Genomic DNA, 19234 nt, shown 5'->3' on the forward strand with positions numbered 1-19234 from the left:
TCCACGTAGTCGGCAGGGTTCGAACCTGCGCGGGGAGACCCCAATGGATTTCAAGTCCATCGCCTTAACCTCTCGGCCACGACTACTCTTGCTGTCTGGTCACATGCTATTTTCTTGTCTGGATGTGAGAGGACACAGGGGCCAACCATCAATGTGAATGCGAGCAGCATCGGATGCACTCGGCTGAAATACTGTGATGGCAAAGAGGAGTTCAACGACGTCTTCACCTAGACGAAAATGGTGTCGTGATCCGGATTTTGACTGGGGATGCTGAGGGCAGAACAAAAAGTACCAAACACTATACAGAGAAAGTTATCTGGGATGCCAAAGACATTGCTCCGATTGCCTGAATAGAATATCCAAAATCACCGTTGATCTGAGCCTTTTGAAACGGTGCTCACTTCAAGTCTGAAAGGAGATGTGGGTTGCCAATTTTAAGTGCTGCATATGAATAGAAAAAGCCAGGTTGTACACAGCTCTTGGACATCACAATTCCTTTCGCACACAGGCAAAGTGGCGAGGATCTACGTAGTCGGCAGGGTTCGAACCTGCGCGGGGAGACCCCAATGGATTTCAAGTCCATCGCCTTAACCTCTCGGCCACGACTACTCCTACTTTTGTGTCACATGCTGTTTTCTTTTCTGGATGTGAGCAACAGAGGACACTGGGGCCAACCATCGATGCGAACGCGAGCAGCAGAGGATGCACTCGGCTAAAATACTGTGATGGCAAAAAGGAATTCAACGACGTCTTCACTTAGCGAAAAAGAGTGTCGTGATCCGGATTTGGACTGGGGATGCTGCGGGCACAACAAAAAGTAGTAAACACTATACAGAGAAAGCAAACCACTCACTCAGGCCTGCGCACAACCGCTTAGAAGTGACTGAACGTACAGAGTCAACAGCAAGCTCCAGCTCATTTCTCTGAAGTCCCCCACCACTGTTTTCTGAGAAAGCAACCAAGCATTACAGAAGGCAAAACAACACCAAATGTTTGGAAGCAACACATCGCCACATATATTCTTGAAGAGGAAGCCCACGTCCCTCAAACGCTGGTAAGAGAGCACAGCAAATGATTAGGGGAGGTCTGCAACAAACCGACAGAGCTTCGCCCGAACAGGGACTTGAACCCTGGACCCTCAGATTAAAAGTCTGATGCTCTACCGACTGAGCTATCCGGGCTCTTACCAAAGCACAGGCACCTCAGGGATTTAACAGCACTTTCTCCATAAAGTGTTCCTGCTTTGCCAGCTTAAAATTTGTGGCATTAAATGATGAAGACCACAATGTATATAGGCACAAGAGAGGTTGTCTGCTGCTGGCAAGCTAGGAACACTGACATTGAAAGAGTGTTCTTTTTTTCATGGCCGGTTGCTAACTCTAAAGTGGTTTGGACAAACAAGTAATTGGTACATAATGAGTTTCACGATGCCAAGAGAGAACAAATCCGACATTTCAAAAATCAGATTGCCTGAAGAGAATGGCCAAAGTCATGTTTGATCTGAGACTTTTGAAACTGTCCTCACTTCAATCTTGAAAAGAGATGTGGGTTTCCCATTTTAAGGACTGCATGTGAAACATCCAGATTGTACACAGCTCCTGGACTTCACAACTCATCTCGCAAACTGACAAAGTAACAAGGATCCGCGTAGTCGGCAGGGTTCGAACCTGCGCGGGGAAACCCCAATGGATTTCGAGTCCATCGCCTTAACCTCTCGGCCACGACTACTCCTGCCTTTCCGTCACATGCTGTTTTCTTGTCTGGATGTGAGAGGACACTGGGGCCAACCATCAACGCGAATGCGGGCAGCAGAGGATGCACTCGTCTAAAGTACTGTGATGGCAAAAGGGAGTTCAACGATGTCTTCACCTAGACGAACAGGGTGTCGTGATCCGGATTTGGACTGGGGATGCTGCAGGCACAACACAAAGTACCAAACAAGGTGCAAGCACCTCTGGGATTTAACAGCACTTTCTCCATGAAGTGTTCCTGCTTTGTCAGCTTAAAAATTGTGGCAGTAAATGAGTAAGGCCACAATGTGTAAAGGGACAAGAGAAGTAGGCTGCTCCTGGAAAGCTAGGAACACTGACATTGAAAGAGTGATCTTTTTTTTCATGGCCAGTTGCTAACTCTAAAGTGGTTTGGACAAATAAGTAATTGGTACATAATGACTAGGATTCTGTTTCACTATGTAAGAGAGAACAATTCCGACATTTTTAGAACACTAATATGCAAGATTCTCCACAAAATAGAATGCGCCAACTCTTGAGCTGCACGCTGTGAAGGCTTTGAAGTTATCGGGGATGCCAAAGCCATTGCTCCGATTGCCTGAATAGAATATCCAAAATCTGCGTTGATCTGAGCCTTTTGAAACAGTGCTCACTTCAAGTCTGAAAGGGGATGTGGGTTGCCCGTTTTATGTGCTGCATATGAATAGAAAAATACAGGTTGTATACAGCTCCTGGATATCACAGTTCCTTGCGCAAACAGACAAACATCCACGTAGTCGGCAGGGTTCGAACCTGCGCGGGGAGACCCCAATGGATTTCAAGTCCATCGCCTTAACCTCTCGGCCACGACTACTCCTGCTGTCTGGTCACATGCTATTTTCTTGTCTGGATGTGAGAGGACACAGGGGCCAACCATCAATGTGAATGCGAGCAGCATCGGATGCACTCGGCTGAAATACTGTGATGGCAAAGAGGAGTTCAACGACGTCTTCACCTAGACGAAAATGGTGTCGTGATCCGGATTTTGACTGGGGATGCTGAGGGCAGAACAAAAAGTACCAAACACTATACAGAGAAAGTTATCTGGGATGCCAAAGACATTGCTCCGATTGCCTGAATAGAATATCCAAAATCACCGTTGATCTGAGCCTTTTGAAACGGTGCTCACTTCAAGTCTGAAAGGAGATGTGGGTTGCCAATTTTAAGTGCTGCATATGAATAGAAAAAGCCAGGTTGTACACAGCTCTTGGACATCACAATTCCTTTCGCACACAGGCAAAGTGGCGAGGATCTACGTAGTCGGCAGGGTTCGAACCTGCGCGGGGAGACCCCAATGGATTTCAAGTCCATCGCCTTAACCTCTCGGCCACGACTACTCCTACTTTTGTGTCACATGCTGTTTTCTTTTCTGGATGTGAGCAACAGAGGACACTGGGGCCAACCATCGATGCGAACGCGAGCAGCAGAGGATGCACTCGGCTAAAATACTGTGATGGCAAAAAGGAATTCAACGACGTCTTCACTTAGCGAAAAAGAGTGTCGTGATCCGGATTTGGACTGGGGATGCTGCGGGCACAACAAAAAGTAGTAAACACTATACAGAGAAAGCAAACCACTCACTCAGGCCTGCGCACAACCGCTCAGAAGTGACTGAACGTACAGAGTCAACAGCAAGCTCCAGCTCATTTCTCTGAAGTCCCCCACCACTGTTTTCTGAGAAAGCAACCAAGCATTACAGAAGGCAAAACAACACCAAATGTTTGGAAGCAACACATCGCCACATATATTCTTGAAGAGGAAGCCCACGTCCCTCAAACGCTGGTAAGAGAGCACAGCAAATGATTAGGGGAGGTCTGCAACAAACCGACAGAGCTTCGCCCGAACAGGGACTTGAACCCTGGACCCTCAGATTAAAAGTCTGATGCTCTACCGACTGAGCTATCCGGGCTCTTACCAAAGCACAGGCACCTCAGGGATTTAACAGCACTTTCTCCATAAAGTGTTCCTGCTTTGCCAGCTTAAAATTTGTGGCATTAAATGATGAAGACCACAATGTATATAGGCACAAGAGAGGTTGTCTGCTGCTGGCAAGCTAGGAACACTGACATTGAAAGAGTGTTCTTTTTTTCATGGCCGGTTGCTAACTCTAAAGTGGTTTGGACAAACAAGTAATTGGTACATAATGAGTTTCACGATGCCAAGAGAGAACAAATCCGACATTTCAAAAATCAGATTGCCTGAAGAGAATGGCCAAAGTCATGTTTGATCTGAGACTTTTGAAACTGTCCTCACTTCAATCTTGAAAAGAGATGTGGGTTTCCCATTTTAAGGACTGCATGTGAAACATCCAGATTGTACACAGCTCCTGGACTTCACAACTCATCTCGCAAACTGACAAAGTAACAAGGATCCGCGTAGTCGGCAGGGTTCGAACCTGCGCGGGGAAACCCCAATGGATTTCGAGTCCATCGCCTTAACCTCTCGGCCACGACTACTCCTGCCTTTCCGTCACATGCTGTTTTCTTGTCTGGATGTGAGAGGACACTGGGGCCAACCATCAACGCGAATGCGGGCAGCAGAGGATGCACTCGTCTAAAGTACTGTGATGGCAAAAGGGAGTTCAACGATGTCTTCACCTAGACGAACAGGGTGTCGTGATCCGGATTTGGACTGGGGATGCTGCAGGCACAACACAAAGTACCAAACAAGGTGCAAGCACCTCTGGGATTTAACAGCACTTTCTCCATGAAGTGTTCCTGCTTTGTCAGCTTAAAAATTGTGGCAGTAAATGAGTAAGGCCACAATGTGTAAAGGGACAAGAGAAGTAGGCTGCTCCTGGAAAGCTAGGAACACTGACATTGAAAGAGTGATCTTTTTTTTCATGGCCAGTTGCTAACTCTAAAGTGGTTTGGACAAATAAGTAATTGGTACATAACGACTAGGATTCTGTTTCACTATGTAAGAGAGAACAATTCCGACATTTTTAGAACACTAATATGCAAGATTCTCCACAAAATAGAATGCGCCAACTCTTGAGCTGCACGCTGTGAAGGCTTTGAAGTTATCGGGGATGCCAAAGCCATTGCTCCGATTGCCTGAATAGAATATCCAAAATCTGCGTTGATCTGAGCCTTTTGAAACAGTGCTCACTTCAAGTCTGAAAGGGGATGTGGGTTGCCCGTTTTATGTGCTGCATATGAATAGAAAAATACAGGTTGTATACAGCTCCTGGATATCACAGTTCCTTGCGCAAACAGACAAACATCCACGTAGTCGGCAGGGTTCGAACCTGCGCGGGGAGACCCCAATGGATTTCAAGTCCATCGCCTTAACCTCTCGGCCACGACTACTCCTGCTGTCTGGTCACATGCTATTTTCTTGTCTGGATGTGAGAGGACACAGGGGCCAACCATCAATGTGAATGCGAGCAGCATCGGATGCACTCGGCTGAAATACTGTGATGGCAAAGAGGAGTTCAACGACGTCTTCACCTAGACGAAAATGGTGTCGTGATCCGGATTTTGACTGGGGATGCTGAGGGCAGAACAAAAAGTACCAAACACTATACAGAGAAAGTTATCTGGGATGCCAAAGACATTGCTCCGATTGCCTGAATAGAATATCCAAAATCACCGTTGATCTGAGCCTTTTGAAACGGTGCTCACTTCAAGTCTGAAAGGAGATGTGGGTTGCCAATTTTAAGTGCTGCATATGAATAGAAAAAGCCAGGTTGTACACAGCTCTTGGACATCACAATTCCTTTCGCACACAGGCAAAGTGGCGAGGATCTACGTAGTCGGCAGGGTTCGAACCTGCGCGGGGAGACCCCAATGGATTTCAAGTCCATCGCCTTAACCTCTCGGCCACGACTACTCCTACTTTTGTGTCACATGCTGTTTTCTTTTCTGGATGTGAGCAACAGAGGACACTGGGGCCAACCATCGATGCGAACGCGAGCAGCAGAGGATGCACTCGGCTAAAATACTGTGATGGCAAAAAGGAATTCAACGACGTCTTCACTTAGCGAAAAAGAGTGTCGTGATCCGGATTTGGACTGGGGATGCTGCGGGCACAACAAAAAGTAGTAAACACTATACAGAGAAAGCAAACCACTCACTCAGGCCTGCGCACAACCGCTCAGAAGTGACTGAACGTACAGAGTCAACAGCAAGCTTCAGCTCATTTCTCTGAAGTCCCCCACCACTGTTTTCTGAGAAAGCAACCAAGCATTACAGAAGGCAAAACAACACCAAATGTTTGGAAGCAACACATCGCCACATATATTCTTGAAGAGGAAGCCCACGTCCCTCAAACGCTGGTAAGAGAGCACAGCAAATGATTAGGGGAGGTCTGCAACAAACCGACAGAGCTTCGCCCGAACAGGGACTTGAACCCTGGACCCTCAGATTAAAAGTCTGATGCTCTACCGACTGAGCTATCCGGGCTCTTACCAAAGCACAGGCACCTCAGGGATTTAACAGCACTTTCTCCATAAAGTGTTCCTGCTTTGCCAGCTTAAAATTTGTGGCATTAAATGATGAAGACCACAATGTATATAGGCACAAGAGAGGTTGTCTGCTGCTGGCAAGCTAGGAACACTGACATTGAAAGAGTGTTCTTTTTTTCATGGCCGGTTGCTAACTCTAAAGTGGTTTGGACAAACAAGTAATTGGTACATAATGAGTTTCACGATGCCAAGAGAGAACAAATCCGACATTTCAAAAATCAGATTGCCTGAAGAGAATGGCCAAAGTCATGTTTGATCTGAGACTTTTGAAACTGTCCTCACTTCAATCTTGAAAAGAGATGTGGGTTTCCCATTTTAAGGACTGCATGTGAAACATCCAGATTGTACACAGCTCCTGGACTTCACAACTCATCTCGCAAACTGACAAAGTAACAAGGATCCGCGTAGTCGGCAGGGTTCGAACCTGCGCGGGGAAACCCCAATGGATTTCGAGTCCATCGCCTTAACCTCTCGGCCACGACTACTCCTGCCTTTCCGTCACATGCTGTTTTCTTGTCTGGATGTGAGAGGACACTGGGGCCAACCATCAACGCGAATGCGGGCAGCAGAGGATGCACTCGTCTAAAGTACTGTGATGGCAAAAGGGAGTTCAACGATGTCTTCACCTAGACGAACAGGGTGTCGTGATCCGGATTTGGACTGGGGATGCTGCAGGCACAACACAAAGTACCAAACAAGGTGCAAGCACCTCTGGGATTTAACAGCACTTTCTCCATGAAGTGTTCCTGCTTTGTCAGCTTAAAAATTGTGGCAGTAAATGAGTAAGGCCACAATGTGTAAAGGGACAAGAGAAGTAGGCTGCTCCTGGAAAGCTAGGAACACTGACATTGAAAGAGTGATCTTTTTTTTCATGGCCAGTTGCTAACTCTAAAGTGGTTTGGACAAATAAGTAATTGGTACATAACGACTAGGATTCTGTTTCACTATGTAAGAGAGAACAATTCCGACATTTTTAGAACACTAATATGCAAGATTCTCCACAAAATAGAATGCGCCAACTCTTGAGCTGCACGCTGTGAAGGCTTTGAAGTTATCGGGGATGCCAAAGCCATTGCTCCGATTGCCTGAATAGAATATCCAAAATCTGCGTTGATCTGAGCCTTTTGAAACAGTGCTCACTTCAAGTCTGAAAGGGGATGTGGGTTGCCCGTTTTATGTGCTGCATATGAATAGAAAAATACAGGTTGTATACAGCTCCTGGATATCACAGTTCCTTGCGCAAACAGACAAACATCCACGTAGTCGGCAGGGTTCGAACCTGCGCGGGGAGACCCCAATGGATTTCAAGTCCATCGCCTTAACCTCTCGGCCACGACTACTCCTGCTGTCTGGTCACATGCTATTTTCTTGTCTGGATGTGAGAGGACACAGGGGCCAACCATCAATGTGAATGCGAGCAGCATCGGATGCACTCGGCTGAAATACTGTGATGGCAAAGAGGAGTTCAACGACGTCTTCACCTAGACGAAAATGGTGTCGTGATCCGGATTTTGACTGGGGATGCTGAGGGCAGAACAAAAAGTACCAAACACTATACAGAGAAAGTTATCTGGGATGCCAAAGACATTGCTCCGATTGCCTGAATAGAATATCCAAAATCACCGTTGATCTGAGCCTTTTGAAACGGTGCTCACTTCAAGTCTGAAAGGAGATGTGGGTTGCCAATTTTAAGTGCTGCATATGAATAGAAAAAGCCAGGTTGTACACAGCTCTTGGACATCACAATTCCTTTCGCACACAGGCAAAGTGGCGAGGATCTACGTAGTCGGCAGGGTTCGAACCTGCGCGGGGAGACCCCAATGGATTTCAAGTCCATCGCCTTAACCTCTCGGCCACGACTACTCCTACTTTTGTGTCACATGCTGTTTTCTTTTCTGGATGTGAGCAACAGAGGACACTGGGGCCAACCATCGATGCGAACGCGAGCAGCAGAGGATGCACTCGGCTAAAATACTGTGATGGCAAAAAGGAATTCAACGACGTCTTCACTTAGCGAAAAAGAGTGTCGTGATCCGGATTTGGACTGGGGATGCTGCGGGCACAACAAAAAGTAGTAAACACTATACAGAGAAAGCAAACCACTCACTCAGGCCTGCGCACAACCGCTCAGAAGTGACTGAACGTACAGAGTCAACAGCAAGCTTCAGCTCATTTCTCTGAAGTCCCCCACCACTGTTTTCTGAGAAAGCAACCAAGCATTACAGAAGGCAAAACAACACCAAATGTTTGGAAGCAACACATCGCCACATATATTCTTGAAGAGGAAGCCCACGTCCCTCAAACGCTGGTAAGAGAGCACAGCAAATGATTAGGGGAGGTCTGCAACAAACCGACAGAGCTTCGCCCGAACAGGGACTTGAACCCTGGACCCTCAGATTAAAAGTCTGATGCTCTACCGACTGAGCTATCCGGGCTCTTACCAAAGCACAGGCACCTCAGGGATTTAACAGCACTTTCTCCATAAAGTGTTCCTGCTTTGCCAGCTTAAAATTTGTGGCATTAAATGATGAAGACCACAATGTATATAGGCACAAGAGAGGTTGTCTGCTGCTGGCAAGCTAGGAACACTGACATTGAAAGAGTGTTCTTTTTTTCATGGCCGGTTGCTAACTCTAAAGTGGTTTGGACAAACAAGTAATTGGTACATAATGAGTTTCACGATGCCAAGAGAGAACAAATCCGACATTTCAAAAATCAGATTGCCTGAAGAGAATGGCCAAAGTCATGTTTGATCTGAGACTTTTGAAACTGTCCTCACTTCAATCTTGAAAAGAGATGTGGGTTTCCCATTTTAAGGACTGCATGTGAAACATCCAGATTGTACACAGCTCCTGGACTTCACAACTCATCTCGCAAACTGACAAAGTAACAAGGATCCGCGTAGTCGGCAGGGTTCGAACCTGCGCGGGGAAACCCCAATGGATTTCGAGTCCATCGCCTTAACCTCTCGGCCACGACTACTCCTGCCTTTCCGTCACATGCTGTTTTCTTGTCTGGATGTGAGAGGACACTGGGGCCAACCATCAACGCGAATGCGGGCAGCAGAGGATGCACTCGTCTAAAGTACTGTGATGGCAAAAGGGAGTTCAACGATGTCTTCACCTAGACGAACAGGGTGTCGTGATCCGGATTTGGACTGGGGATGCTGCAGGCACAACACAAAGTACCAAACAAGGTGCAAGCACCTCTGGGATTTAACAGCACTTTCTCCATGAAGTGTTCCTGCTTTGTCAGCTTAAAAATTGTGGCAGTAAATGAGTAAGGCCACAATGTGTAAAGGGACAAGAGAAGTAGGCTGCTCCTGGAAAGCTAGGAACACTGACATTGAAAGAGTGATCTTTTTTTTCATGGCCAGTTGCTAACTCTAAAGTGGTTTGGACAAATAAGTAATTGGTACATAACGACTAGGATTCTGTTTCACTATGTAAGAGAGAACAATTCCGACATTTTTAGAACACTAATATGCAAGATTCTCCACAAAATAGAATGCGCCAACTCTTGAGCTGCACGCTGTGAAGGCTTTGAAGTTATCGGGGATGCCAAAGCCATTGCTCCGATTGCCTGAATAGAATATCCAAAATCTGCGTTGATCTGAGCCTTTTGAAACAGTGCTCACTTCAAGTCTGAAAGGGGATGTGGATTGCCCGTTTTATGTGCTGCATATGAATAGAAAAATACAGGTTGTATACAGCTCCTGGATATCACAGTTCCTTGCGCAAACAGACAAACATCCACGTAGTCGGCAGGGTTCGAACCTGCGCGGGGAGACCCCAATGGATTTCAAGTCCATCGCCTTAACCTCTCGGCCACGACTACTCCTGCTGTCTGGTCACATGCTATTTTCTTGTCTGGATGTGAGAGGACACAGGGGCCAACCATCAATGTGAATGCGAGCAGCATCGGATGCACTCGGCTGAAATACTGTGATGGCAAAGAGGAGTTCAACGACGTCTTCACCTAGACGAAAATGGTGTCGTGATCCGGATTTTGACTGGGGATGCTGAGGGCAGAACAAAAAGTACCAAACACTATACAGAGAAAGTTATCTGGGATGCCAAAGACATTGCTCCGATTGCCTGAATAGAATATCCAAAATCACCGTTGATCTGAGCCTTTTGAAACGGTGCTCACTTCAAGTCTGAAAGGAGATGTGGGTTGCCAATTTTAAGTGCTGCATATGAATAGAAAAAGCCAGGTTGTACACAGCTCTTGGACATCACAATTCCTTTCGCACACAGGCAAAGTGGCGAGGATCTACGTAGTCGGCAGGGTTCGAACCTGCGCGGGGAGACCCCAATGGATTTCAAGTCCATCGCCTTAACCTCTCGGCCACGACTACTCCTACTTTTGTGTCACATGCTGTTTTCTTTTCTGGATGTGAGCAACAGAGGACACTGGGGCCAACCATCGATGCGAACGCGAGCAGCAGAGGATGCACTCGGCTAAAATACTGTGATGGCAAAAAGGAATTCAACGACGTCTTCACTTAGCGAAAAAGAGTGTCGTGATCCGGATTTGGACTGGGGATGCTGCGGGCACAACAAAAAGTAGTAAACACTATACAGAGAAAGCAAACCACTCACTCAGGCCTGCGCACAACCGCTCAGAAGTGACTGAACGTACAGAGTCAACAGCAAGCTTCAGCTCATTTCTCTGAAGTCCCCCACCACTGTTTTCTGAGAAAGCAACCAAGCATTACAGAAGGCAAAACAACACCAAATGTTTGGAAGCAACACATCGCCACATATATTCTTGAAGAGGAAGCCCACGTCCCTCAAACGCTGGTAAGAGAGCACAGCAAATGATTAGGGGAGGTCTGCAACAAACCGACAGAGCTTCGCCCGAACAGGGACTTGAACCCTGGACCCTCAGATTAAAAGTCTGATGCTCTACCGACTGAGCTATCCGGGCTCTTACCAAAGCACAGGCACCTCAGGGATTTAACAGCACTTTCTCCATAAAGTGTTCCTGCTTTGCCAGCTTAAAATTTGTGGCATTAAATGATGAAGACCACAATGTATATAGGCACAAGAGAGGTTGTCTGCTGCTGGCAAGCTAGGAACACTGACATTGAAAGAGTGTTCTTTTTTTCATGGCCGGTTGCTAACTCTAAAGTGGTTTGGACAAACAAGTAATTGGTACATAATGAGTTTCACGATGCCAAGAGAGAACAAATCCGACATTTCAAAAATCAGATTGCCTGAAGAGAATGGCCAAAGTCATGTTTGATCTGAGACTTTTGAAACTGTCCTCACTTCAATCTTGAAAAGAGATGTGGGTTTCCCATTTTAAGGACTGCATGTGAAACATCCAGATTGTACACAGCTCCTGGACTTCACAACTCATCTCGCAAACTGACAAAGTAACAAGGATCCGCGTAGTCGGCAGGGTTCGAACCTGCGCGGGGAAACCCCAATGGGTTTCGAGTCCATCGCCTTAACCTCTCGGCCACGACTACTCCTGCCTTTCCGTCACATGCTGTTTTCTTGTCTGGATGTGAGAGGACACTGGGGCCAACCATCAACGCGAATGCGGGCAGCAGAGGATGCACTCGTCTAAAGTACTGTGATGGCAAAAGGGAGTTCAACGATGTCTTCACCTAGACGAACAGGGTGTCGTGATCCGGATTTGGACTGGGGATGCTGCAGGCACAACACAAAGTACCAAACAAGGTGCAAGCACCTCTGGGATTTAACAGCACTTTCTCCATGAAGTGTTCCTGCTTTGTCAGCTTAAAATTTGTGGCAGTAAATGAGTAAGGCCACAATGTGTAAAGGGACAAGAGAAGTAGGCTGCTCCTGGAAAGCTAGGAACACTGACATTGAAAGAGTGATCTTTTTTTTCATGGCCAGTTGCTAAATCTAAAGTGGTTTGGACAAATAAGTAATTGGTACATAACGACTAGGATTCTGTTTCACTATGTAAGAGAGAACAATTCCGACATTTTTAGAACACTAATATGCAAGATTCTCCACAAAATAGAATGCGCCAACTCTTGAGCTGCACGCTGTGAAGGCTTTGAAGTTATCGGGGATGCCAAAGCCATTGCTCCGATTGCCTGAATAGAATATCCAAAATCTGCGTTGATCTGAGCCTTTTGAAACAGTGCTCACTTCAAGTCTGAAAGGGGATGTGGGTTGCCCGTTTTATGTGCTGCATATGAATAGAAAAATACAGGTTGTATACAGCTCCTGGATATCACAGTTCCTTGCGCAAACAGACAAACATCCACGTAGTCGGCAGGGTTCGAACCTGCGCGGGGAGACCCCAATGGATTTCAAGTCCATCGCCTTAACCTCTCGGCCACGACTACTCCTGCTGTCTGGTCACATGCTATTTTCTTGTCTGGATGTGAGAGGACACAGGGGCCAACCATCAATGTGAATGCGAGCAGCATCGGATGCACTCGGCTGAAATACTGTGATGGCAAAGAGGAGTTCAACGACGTCTTCACCTAGACGAAAATGGTGTCGTGATCCGGATTTTGACTGGGGATGCTGAGGGCAGAACAAAAAGTACCAAACACTATACAGAGAAAGTTATCTGGGATGCCAAAGACATTGCTCCGATTGCCTGAATAGAATATCCAAAATCACCGTTGATCTGAGCCTTTTGAAACGGTGCTCACTTCAAGTCTGAAAGGAGATGTGGGTTGCCAATTTTAAGTGCTGCATATGAATAGAAAAAGCCAGGTTGTACACAGCTCTTGGACATCACAATTCCTTTCGCACACAGGCAAAGTGGCGAGGATCTACGTAGTCGGCAGGGTTCGAACCTGCGCGGGGAGACCCCAATGGATTTCAAGTCCATCGCCTTAACCTCTCGGCCACGACTACTCCTACTTTTGTGTCACATGCTGTTTTCTTTTCTGGATGTGAGCAACAGAGGACACTGGGGCCAACCATCGATGCGAACGCGAGCAGCAGAGGATGCACTCGGCTAAAATACTGTGATGGCAAAAAGGAATTCAACGACGTCTTCACTTAGCGAAAAAGAGTGTCGTGATCCGGATTTGGACTGGGGATGCTGCGGGCACAACAAAAAGTAGTAAACACTATACAGAGAAAGCAAACCACTCACTCAGGCCTGCGCACAACCGCTCAGAAGTGACTGAACGTACAGAGTCAACAGCAAGCTTCAGCTCATTTCTCTGAAGTCCCCCACCACTGTTTTCTGAGAAAGCAACCAAGCATTACAGAAGGCAAAACAACACCAAATGTTTGGAAGCAACACATCGCCACATATATTCTTGAAGAGGAAGCCCACGTCCCTCAAACGCTGGTAAGAGAGCACAGCAAATGATTAGGGGAGGTCTGCAACAAACCGACAGAGCTTCGCCCGAACAGGGACTTGAACCCTGGACCCTCAGATTAAAAGTCTGATGCTCTACCGACTGAGCTATCCGGGCTCTTACCAAAGCACAGGCACCTCAGGGATTTAACAGCACTTTCTCCATAAAGTGTTCCTGCTTTGCCAGCTTAAAATTTGTGGCATTAAATGATGAAGACCACAATGTATATAGGCACAAGAGAGGTTGTCTGCTGCTGGCAAGCTAGGAACACTGACATTGAAAGAGTGTTCTTTTTTTCATGGCCGGTTGCTAACTCTAAAGTGGTTTGGACAAACAAGTAATTGGTACATAATGAGTTTCACGATGCCAAGAGAGAACAAATCCGACATTTCAAAAATCAGATTGCCTGAAGAGAATGGCCAAAGTCATGTTTGATCTGAGACTTTTGAAACTGTCCTCACTTCAATCTTGAAAAGAGATGTGGGTTTCCCATTTTAAGGACTGCGTGTGAAACATCCAGATTGTACACAGCTCCTGGACTTCACAACTCATCTCGCAAACTGACAAAGTAACAAGGATCCGCGTAGTCGGCAGGGTTCGAACCTGCGCGGGGAAACCCCAATGGATTTCGAGTCCATCGCCTTAACCTCTCGGCCACGACTACTCCTGCCTTTCCGTCACATGCTGTTTTCTTGTCTGGATGTGAGAGGACACTGGGGCCAACCATCAACGCGAATGCGGGCAGCAGAGGATGCACTCGTCTAAAGTACTGTGATGGCAAAAGGGAGTTCAACGATGTCTTCACCTAGACGAACAGGGTGTCGTGATCCGGATTTGGACTGGGGATGCTGCAGGCACAACACAAAGTACCAAACAAGGTGCAAGCACCTCTGGGATTTAACAGCACTTTCTCCATGAAGTGTTCCTGCTTTGTCAGCTTAAAAATTGTGGCAGTAAATGAGTAAGGCCACAATGTGTAAAGGGACAAGAGAAGTAGGCTGCTCCTGGAAAGCTAGGAACACTGACATTGAAAGAGTGATCTTTTTTTTTCATGGCCAGTTGCTAACTCTAAAGTGGTTTGGACAAATAAGTAATTGGTACATAACGACTAGGATTCTGTTTCACTATGTAAGAGAGAACAATTCCGACATTTTTAGAACACTAATATGCAAGATTCTCCACAAAATAGAATGCGCCAACTCTTGAGCTGCACGCTGTGAAGGCTTTGAAGTTATCGGGGATGCCAAAGCCATTGCTCCGATTGCCTGAATAGAATATCCAAAATCTGCGTTGATCTGAGCCTTTTGAAACAGTGCTCACTTCAAGTCTGAAAGGGGATGTGGGTTGCCCGTTTTATGTGCTGCATATGAATAGAAAAATACAGGTTGTATACAGCTCCTGGATATCACAGTTCCTTGCGCAAACAGACAAACATCCACGTAGTCGGCAGGGTTCGAACCTGCGCGGGGAGACCCCAATGGATTTCAAGTCCATCGCCTTAACCTCTCGGCCACGACTACTCCTGCTGTCTGGTCACATGCTATTTTCTTGTCTGGATGTGAGAGGACACAGGGGCCAACCATCAATGTGAATGCGAGCAGCATCGGATGCACTCGGCTGAAATACTGTGATGGCAAAGAGGAGTTCAACGACGTCTTCACCTAGACGAAAATGGTGTCGTGATCCGGATTTTGACTGGGGATGCTGAGGGCAGAACAAAAAGTACCAAACACTATACAGAGAAAGTTATCTGGGATGCCAAAGACATTGCTCCGATTGCCTGAATAGAATATCCAAAATCACCGTTGATCTGAGCCTTTTGAAACAGTGCTCACTTCAAGTCTGAAAGGGGATGTGGGTTGCCCGTTTTATGTGCTGCATATGAATAGAAAAATACAGGTTGTATACAGCTCCTGGATATCACAGTTCCTTGCGCAAACAGACAAACATCCACGTAGTCGGCAGGGTTCGAACCTGCGCGGGGAGACCCCAATGGATTTCAAGTCCATCGCCTTAACCTCTCGGCCACGACTACTCCTGCTGTCTGGTCACATGCTATTTTCTTGTCTGGATGTGAGAGGACACAGGGGCCAACCATCAATGTGAATGCGAGCAGCATCGGATGCACTCGGCTGAAATACTGTGATGGCAAAGAGGAGTTCAACGACGTCTTCACCTAGACGAAAATGGTGTCGTGATCCGGATTTTGACTGGGGATGCTGAGGGCAGAACAAAAAGTACCAAACACTATACAGAGAAAGTTATCTGGGATGCCAAAGACATTGCTCCGATTGCCTGAATAGAATATCCAAAATCACCGTTGATCTGAGCCTTTTGAAACGGTGCTCACTTCAAGTCTGAAAGGAGATGTGGGTTGCCAATTTTAAGTGCTGCATATGAATAGAAAAAGCCAGGTTGTACACAGCTCTTGGACATCACAATTCCTTTCGCACACAGGCAAAGTGGCGAGGATCTACGTAGTCGGCAGGGTTCGAACCTGCGCGGGGAGACCCCAATGGATTTCAAGTCCATCGCCTTAACCTCTCGGCCACGACTACTCCTACTTTTGTGTCACATGCTGTTTTCTTTTCTGGATGTGAGCAACAGAGGACACTGGGGCCAACCATCGATGCGAACGCGAGCAGCAGAGGATGCACTCGGCTAAAATACTGTGATGGCAAAAAGGAATTCAACGACGTCTTCACTTAGCGAAAAAGAGTGTCGTGATCCGGATTTGGACTGGGGATGCTGCGGGCACAACAAAAAGTAGTAAACACTATACAGAGAAAGCAAACCACTCACTCAGGCCTGCGCACAACCGCTCAGAAGTGACTGAACGTACAGAGTCAACAGCAAGCTTCAGCTCATTTCTCTGAAGTCCCCCACCACTGTTTTCTGAGAAAGCAACCAAGCATTACAGAAGGCAAAACAACACCAAATGTTTGGAAGCAACACATCGCCACATATATTCTTGAAGAGGAAGCCCACGTCCCTCAAACGCTGGTAAGAGAGCACAGCAAATGATTAGGGGAGGTCTGCAACAAACCGACAGAGCTTCGCCCGAACAGGGACTTGAACCCTGGACCCTCAGATTAAAAGTCTGATGCTCTACCGACTGAGCTATCCGGGCTCTTACCAAAGCACAGGCACCTCAGGGATTTAACAGCACTTTCTCCATAAAGTGTTCCTGCTTTGCCAGCTTAAAATTTGTGGCATTAAATGATGAAGACCACAATGTATATAGGCACAAGAGAGGTTGTCTGCTGCTGGCAAGCTAGGAACACTGACATTGAAAGAGTGTTCTTTTTTTCATGGCCGGTTGCTAACTCTAAAGTTGTTTGGACAAACAAGTAATTGGTACATAATGAGTTTCACGATGCCAAGAGAGAACAAATCCGACATTTCAAAAATCAGATTGCCTGAAGAGAATGGCCAAAGTCATGTTTGATCTGAGACTTTTGAAACTGTCCTCACTTCAATCTTGAAAAGAGATGTGGGTTTCCCATTTTAAGGACTGCGTGTGAAACATCCAGATTGTACACAGCTCCTGGACTTCACAACTCATCTCGCAAACTGACAAAGTAACAAGGATCCGCGTAGTCGGCAGGGTTCGAACCTGCGCGGGGAAACCCCAATGGATTTCGAGTCCATCGCCTTAACCTCTCGGCCACGACTACTCCTGCCTTTCCGTCACATGCTGTTTTCTTGTCTGGATGTGAGAGGACACTGGGGCCAACCATCAACGCGAATGCGGGCAGCAGAGGATGCACTCGTCTAAAGTACTGTGATGGCAAAAGGGAGTTCAACGATGTCTTCACCTAGACGAACAGGGTGTCGTGATCCGGATTTGGACTGGGGATGCTGCAGGCACAACACAAAGTACCAAACAAGGTGCAAGCACCTCTGGGATTTAACAGCACTTTCTCCATGAAGTGTTCCTGCTTTGTCAGCTTAAAAATTGTGGCAGTAAATGAGTAAGGCCACAATGTGTAAAGGGACAAGAGAAGTAGGCTGCTCCTGGAAAGCTAGGAACACTGACATTGAAAGAGTGATCTTTTTTTTTCATGGCCAGTTGCTAACTCTAAAGTGGTTTGGACAAATAAGTAATTGGTACATAACGACTAGGATTCTGTTTCACTATGTAAGAGAGAACAATTCCGACATTTTTAGAACACTAATATGCAAGATTCTCCACAAAATAGAATGCGCCAACTCTTGAGCTGCACGCTGTGAAGGCTTTGAAGTTATCGGGGATGCCAAAGCCATTGCTCCGATTGCCTGAATAGAATATCCAAAATCTGCGTTGATCTGAGCCTTTTGAAACAGTGCTCACTTCAAGTCTGAAAGGGGATGTGGGTTGCCCGTTTTATGTGCTGCATATGAATAGAAAAATACAGGTTGTATACAGCTCCTGGATATCACAGTTCCTTGCGCAAACAGACAAACATCCACGTAGTCGGCAGGGTTCGAACCTGCGCGGGGAGACCCCAATGGATTTCAAGTCCATCGCCTTAACCTCTCGGCCACGACTACTCCTGCTGTCTGGTCACATGCTATTTTCTTGTCTGGATGTGAGAGGACACAGGGGCCAACCATCAATGTGAATGCGAGCAGCATCGGATGCACTCGGCTGAAATACTGTGATGGCAAAGAGGAGTTCAACGACGTCTTCACCTAGACGAAAATGGTGTCGTGATCCGGATTTTGACTGGGGATGCTGAGGGCAGAACAAAAAGTACCAAACACTATACAGAGAAAGTTATCTGGGATGCCAAAGACATTGCTCCGATTGCCTGAATAGAATATCCAAAATCACCGTTGATCTGAGCCTTTTGAAACGGTGCTCACTTCAAGTCTGAAAGGAGATGTGGGTTGCCAATTTTAAGTGCTGCATATGAATAGAAAAAGCCAGGTTGTACACAGCTCTTGGACATCACAATTCCTTTCGCACACAGGCAAAGTGGCGAGGATCTACGTAGTCGGCAGGGTTCGAACCTGCGCGGGGAGACCCCAATGGATTTCAAGTCCATCGCCTTAACCTCTCGGCCACGACTACTCCTACTTTTGTGTCACATGCTGTTTTCTTTTCTGGATGTGAGCAACAGAGGACACTGGGGCCAACCATCGATGCGAACGCGAGCAGCAGAGGATGCACTCGGCTAAAATACTGTGATGGCAAAAAGGAATTCAACGACGTCTTCACTTAGCGAAAAAGAGTGTCGTGATCCGGATTTGGACTGGGGATGCTGCGGGCACAACAAAAAGTAGTAAACACTATACAGAGAAAGCAAACCACTCACTCAGGCCTGCGCACAACCGCTCAGAAGTGACTGAACGTACAGAGTCAACAGCAAGCTTCAGCTCATTTCTCTGAAGTCCCCCACCACTGTTTTCTGAGAAAGCAACCAAGCATTACAGAAGGCAAAACAACACCAAATGTTTGGAAGCAACACATCGCCACATATATTCTTGAAGAGGAAGCCCACGTCCCTCAAACGCTGGTAAGAGAGCACAGCAAATGATTAGGGGAGGTCTGCAACAAACCGACAGAGCTTCGCCCGAACAGGGACTTGAACCCTGGACCCTCAGATTAAAAGTCTGATGCTCTACCGACTGAGCTATCCGGGCTCTTACCAAAGCACAGGCACCTCGGGGATTTAACAGCACTTTCTCCATAAAGTGTTC

The 19234-nt window shown here is 46.8% G+C and overlaps 32 non-coding genes across 32 annotated transcripts; all 32 read right to left on the bottom strand.

The window, feature by feature from the left end:
* Window positions 1-4: 4 nt before the first annotated feature.
* Window positions 5-86, bottom strand: trnas-uga (transfer RNA serine (anticodon UGA)). The gene has a single exon. It is a non-coding gene; the product is annotated as a tRNA-Ser (tRNA).
* Window positions 87-527: 441 nt separating this feature from the next.
* Window positions 528-609, bottom strand: trnas-uga (transfer RNA serine (anticodon UGA)). Its single transcript has one exon. It is a non-coding gene; the product is annotated as a tRNA-Ser (tRNA).
* A 499-nt stretch (window positions 610-1108) lies between these two features.
* trnak-uuu (transfer RNA lysine (anticodon UUU)) lies at window positions 1109-1181 on the bottom strand. Its single transcript has one exon. It is a non-coding gene; the product is annotated as a tRNA-Lys (tRNA).
* Window positions 1182-1646: 465 nt separating this feature from the next.
* On the bottom strand, window positions 1647-1728 carry trnas-cga (transfer RNA serine (anticodon CGA)). The gene has a single exon. It is a non-coding gene; the product is annotated as a tRNA-Ser (tRNA).
* A 773-nt stretch (window positions 1729-2501) lies between these two features.
* Window positions 2502-2583, bottom strand: trnas-uga (transfer RNA serine (anticodon UGA)). Its single transcript has one exon. It is a non-coding gene; the product is annotated as a tRNA-Ser (tRNA).
* A 441-nt stretch (window positions 2584-3024) lies between these two features.
* On the bottom strand, window positions 3025-3106 carry trnas-uga (transfer RNA serine (anticodon UGA)). The gene has a single exon. It is a non-coding gene; the product is annotated as a tRNA-Ser (tRNA).
* A 499-nt stretch (window positions 3107-3605) lies between these two features.
* Window positions 3606-3678, bottom strand: trnak-uuu (transfer RNA lysine (anticodon UUU)). Its single transcript has one exon. It is a non-coding gene; the product is annotated as a tRNA-Lys (tRNA).
* A 465-nt stretch (window positions 3679-4143) lies between these two features.
* Window positions 4144-4225, bottom strand: trnas-cga (transfer RNA serine (anticodon CGA)). Its single transcript has one exon. It is a non-coding gene; the product is annotated as a tRNA-Ser (tRNA).
* Window positions 4226-4998: 773 nt separating this feature from the next.
* Window positions 4999-5080, bottom strand: trnas-uga (transfer RNA serine (anticodon UGA)). The gene has a single exon. It is a non-coding gene; the product is annotated as a tRNA-Ser (tRNA).
* A 441-nt stretch (window positions 5081-5521) lies between these two features.
* Window positions 5522-5603, bottom strand: trnas-uga (transfer RNA serine (anticodon UGA)). Its single transcript has one exon. It is a non-coding gene; the product is annotated as a tRNA-Ser (tRNA).
* A 499-nt stretch (window positions 5604-6102) lies between these two features.
* trnak-uuu (transfer RNA lysine (anticodon UUU)) lies at window positions 6103-6175 on the bottom strand. Its single transcript has one exon. It is a non-coding gene; the product is annotated as a tRNA-Lys (tRNA).
* A 465-nt stretch (window positions 6176-6640) lies between these two features.
* trnas-cga (transfer RNA serine (anticodon CGA)) lies at window positions 6641-6722 on the bottom strand. Its single transcript has one exon. It is a non-coding gene; the product is annotated as a tRNA-Ser (tRNA).
* Window positions 6723-7495: 773 nt separating this feature from the next.
* trnas-uga (transfer RNA serine (anticodon UGA)) lies at window positions 7496-7577 on the bottom strand. Its single transcript has one exon. It is a non-coding gene; the product is annotated as a tRNA-Ser (tRNA).
* A 441-nt stretch (window positions 7578-8018) lies between these two features.
* Window positions 8019-8100, bottom strand: trnas-uga (transfer RNA serine (anticodon UGA)). The gene has a single exon. It is a non-coding gene; the product is annotated as a tRNA-Ser (tRNA).
* Window positions 8101-8599: 499 nt separating this feature from the next.
* trnak-uuu (transfer RNA lysine (anticodon UUU)) lies at window positions 8600-8672 on the bottom strand. Its single transcript has one exon. It is a non-coding gene; the product is annotated as a tRNA-Lys (tRNA).
* Window positions 8673-9137: 465 nt separating this feature from the next.
* trnas-cga (transfer RNA serine (anticodon CGA)) lies at window positions 9138-9219 on the bottom strand. Its single transcript has one exon. It is a non-coding gene; the product is annotated as a tRNA-Ser (tRNA).
* Window positions 9220-9992: 773 nt separating this feature from the next.
* On the bottom strand, window positions 9993-10074 carry trnas-uga (transfer RNA serine (anticodon UGA)). The gene has a single exon. It is a non-coding gene; the product is annotated as a tRNA-Ser (tRNA).
* Window positions 10075-10515: 441 nt separating this feature from the next.
* Window positions 10516-10597, bottom strand: trnas-uga (transfer RNA serine (anticodon UGA)). The gene has a single exon. It is a non-coding gene; the product is annotated as a tRNA-Ser (tRNA).
* Window positions 10598-11096: 499 nt separating this feature from the next.
* trnak-uuu (transfer RNA lysine (anticodon UUU)) lies at window positions 11097-11169 on the bottom strand. The gene has a single exon. It is a non-coding gene; the product is annotated as a tRNA-Lys (tRNA).
* A 465-nt stretch (window positions 11170-11634) lies between these two features.
* trnas-cga (transfer RNA serine (anticodon CGA)) lies at window positions 11635-11716 on the bottom strand. Its single transcript has one exon. It is a non-coding gene; the product is annotated as a tRNA-Ser (tRNA).
* Window positions 11717-12489: 773 nt separating this feature from the next.
* trnas-uga (transfer RNA serine (anticodon UGA)) lies at window positions 12490-12571 on the bottom strand. Its single transcript has one exon. It is a non-coding gene; the product is annotated as a tRNA-Ser (tRNA).
* Window positions 12572-13012: 441 nt separating this feature from the next.
* On the bottom strand, window positions 13013-13094 carry trnas-uga (transfer RNA serine (anticodon UGA)). Its single transcript has one exon. It is a non-coding gene; the product is annotated as a tRNA-Ser (tRNA).
* Window positions 13095-13593: 499 nt separating this feature from the next.
* On the bottom strand, window positions 13594-13666 carry trnak-uuu (transfer RNA lysine (anticodon UUU)). Its single transcript has one exon. It is a non-coding gene; the product is annotated as a tRNA-Lys (tRNA).
* A 465-nt stretch (window positions 13667-14131) lies between these two features.
* On the bottom strand, window positions 14132-14213 carry trnas-cga (transfer RNA serine (anticodon CGA)). Its single transcript has one exon. It is a non-coding gene; the product is annotated as a tRNA-Ser (tRNA).
* Window positions 14214-14987: 774 nt separating this feature from the next.
* trnas-uga (transfer RNA serine (anticodon UGA)) lies at window positions 14988-15069 on the bottom strand. Its single transcript has one exon. It is a non-coding gene; the product is annotated as a tRNA-Ser (tRNA).
* Window positions 15070-15502: 433 nt separating this feature from the next.
* On the bottom strand, window positions 15503-15584 carry trnas-uga (transfer RNA serine (anticodon UGA)). The gene has a single exon. It is a non-coding gene; the product is annotated as a tRNA-Ser (tRNA).
* A 441-nt stretch (window positions 15585-16025) lies between these two features.
* Window positions 16026-16107, bottom strand: trnas-uga (transfer RNA serine (anticodon UGA)). Its single transcript has one exon. It is a non-coding gene; the product is annotated as a tRNA-Ser (tRNA).
* A 499-nt stretch (window positions 16108-16606) lies between these two features.
* trnak-uuu (transfer RNA lysine (anticodon UUU)) lies at window positions 16607-16679 on the bottom strand. Its single transcript has one exon. It is a non-coding gene; the product is annotated as a tRNA-Lys (tRNA).
* A 465-nt stretch (window positions 16680-17144) lies between these two features.
* On the bottom strand, window positions 17145-17226 carry trnas-cga (transfer RNA serine (anticodon CGA)). Its single transcript has one exon. It is a non-coding gene; the product is annotated as a tRNA-Ser (tRNA).
* A 774-nt stretch (window positions 17227-18000) lies between these two features.
* On the bottom strand, window positions 18001-18082 carry trnas-uga (transfer RNA serine (anticodon UGA)). The gene has a single exon. It is a non-coding gene; the product is annotated as a tRNA-Ser (tRNA).
* Window positions 18083-18523: 441 nt separating this feature from the next.
* trnas-uga (transfer RNA serine (anticodon UGA)) lies at window positions 18524-18605 on the bottom strand. The gene has a single exon. It is a non-coding gene; the product is annotated as a tRNA-Ser (tRNA).
* Window positions 18606-19104: 499 nt separating this feature from the next.
* On the bottom strand, window positions 19105-19177 carry trnak-uuu (transfer RNA lysine (anticodon UUU)). Its single transcript has one exon. It is a non-coding gene; the product is annotated as a tRNA-Lys (tRNA).
* Between the last annotated feature and the right edge of the window lie 57 nt (window positions 19178-19234).

This window comes from Pimephales promelas, chromosome 13 (genome assembly GCF_988280905.1).
Source record: "Pimephales promelas chromosome 13, fPimPro1.hap1.1, whole genome shotgun sequence".
In the NCBI taxonomy this organism is placed as follows: domain Eukaryota; kingdom Metazoa; phylum Chordata; class Actinopteri; order Cypriniformes; family Leuciscidae; genus Pimephales; species Pimephales promelas.